Source organism: Frankliniella occidentalis, unplaced genomic scaffold, assembly GCF_000697945.3.
Source record: "Frankliniella occidentalis isolate FOCC.00 unplaced genomic scaffold, Focc_3.1 Scaffold78, whole genome shotgun sequence".
Taxonomy (NCBI): domain Eukaryota; kingdom Metazoa; phylum Arthropoda; class Insecta; order Thysanoptera; family Thripidae; genus Frankliniella; species Frankliniella occidentalis.
The window spans coordinates 695,235-695,783 of record NW_026267208.1 but is presented as its reverse complement, the minus strand read 5'-3'; the positions used below and the strand labels follow the sequence as shown (position 1 = coordinate 695,783).

Here is a 549-nt window from a genome sequence, read left to right as displayed (position 1 = left end):
AAAGTAAGGCACTTGTCAAATAAGAAGGTGTCTGTAAAGAACGAGTCTCAGTATTGACACAAAATTAATTTTGTGTTTCCTTTCCTCCTTGTTTTTTATTATTTTTTGTTTTGCTGTGGCACCTGGCACCTAGTTTTTATTGAGACATGATATTTTACACATATGTGAAGAAAAACAGGTATTCTAGACCTTTGAGTAGGGTCATGTCAGACATATCAAACAGTAATAAATAATAGATAAAACTGTAGTGCTAACTTTGAAGCAACCTGATTCACGAATGTGTTGAGACTTATTGCCTTTGATGACGGTTTGGATAGAATAAAGAAATGGGAGGATATTGCACGAGCTCCTTTTGTGATTCCCGCGGAACGTCGTCACGTCACCGCATTGTGGGGACCATCATCCATATGCATCAGAAAGAGAGCGAATACCGAATGAGCGAGGGAGAGAGAAAGAGAGACGGAAGTGCACTATAGCTCGAGAACGCAGCCGATGTGCAGTGGGCAAGGGGTTTGACCCTCACGTGGGGCGGGGGCGGGCGGGGCGAGG

At 43.5% G+C, this 549-nt stretch overlaps 1 protein-coding gene across 1 annotated transcript in view; it reads left to right on the top strand.

The window, feature by feature from the left end:
• LOC113203299 (max-interacting protein 1) overlaps positions 1-549 on the top strand; it is a 47,424-nt gene that overhangs the window by 2,270 nt on the left and 44,605 nt on the right. The gene's annotated exons all lie outside the window — the stretch shown is intronic.